The sequence below is a fragment of the Petaurus breviceps genome, unplaced genomic scaffold, assembly GCF_028583685.1.
Source record: "Petaurus breviceps papuanus isolate PSGF00001 unplaced genomic scaffold, PetGlider_PUasm1.0 551, whole genome shotgun sequence".
In the NCBI taxonomy this organism is placed as follows: Eukaryota; Metazoa; Chordata; class Mammalia; order Diprotodontia; family Petauridae; genus Petaurus; species Petaurus breviceps.
In genome coordinates, this window is record NW_027186372.1 from 31,271,110 (window position 1) to 31,271,997 (window position 888).

The window sequence follows — 888 nt, forward strand, 5'->3', positions numbered from 1 at the left end:
CTATATTTCCCTCCATCCTATCCCCCACCTTGTTCTATTCTCTACTTTGACTCTGTCCCTTTTCAAAAGTGTGTGCTTCTAACTTCCCTCCCCTGAAACCTGTCCTCCCCTCCATCATCCCCACTCTCATCCTCTTTCCCCCTACTCTCCTGTAGGGCAAGATACCTTATTTAGTGTGTATGTCATTCCCTCCCTAAGCCAAATTCAATGAGAGTAAGGTTGACCCATTCCCTTTTGACTTCCTGTTCTTCCCTCCATTTTAACAGTTTTCCCTTACCTCTTCTATATGAGAAAATTTTGTCTCATTCTGTCTCTCTCCATCTCCTCTCATTATATTCCTCTCTCACATCTCAATTTCACCTTTTAAGTATCATCCCTTCCTATTCAATTGATTCTATACCCTCTGTCTATGTATACCTTTACATATATATATATATATATATGTATACACACACATACACACTCGCATATGTATCCATACACCCATATGCCCTCTTGTATAGCCATATATATGTATGTATACATATGTATATATATATATATACACATTTATATTCTCCTCAACTATTCTCATACTGTGAAGTTTCATAAATTACAATTATCATTTTTCTATGTAGAAATTTAAATAATTCAACTTTGATAAGTTCCTTGTTATTTCTGTTCCCTGTTTGATTTTGTCCAAATCCCATATAGTTTAAATATTCTAGAACCTGAGTAAAGGGCAAGCAGTCACTCCTCTTCTTGCTTGCTCTCCTCTACTAAATGACCTAATAAATTTCTTTCTATCCATGGTCACATAGACATTCAGTGAAAAAGATGGGACTAGAATCCATATCTTCTGACTCTCTCTCTCTCTCTCTCTCTCTCTCTCTCTCTCTCTCTCTCTCT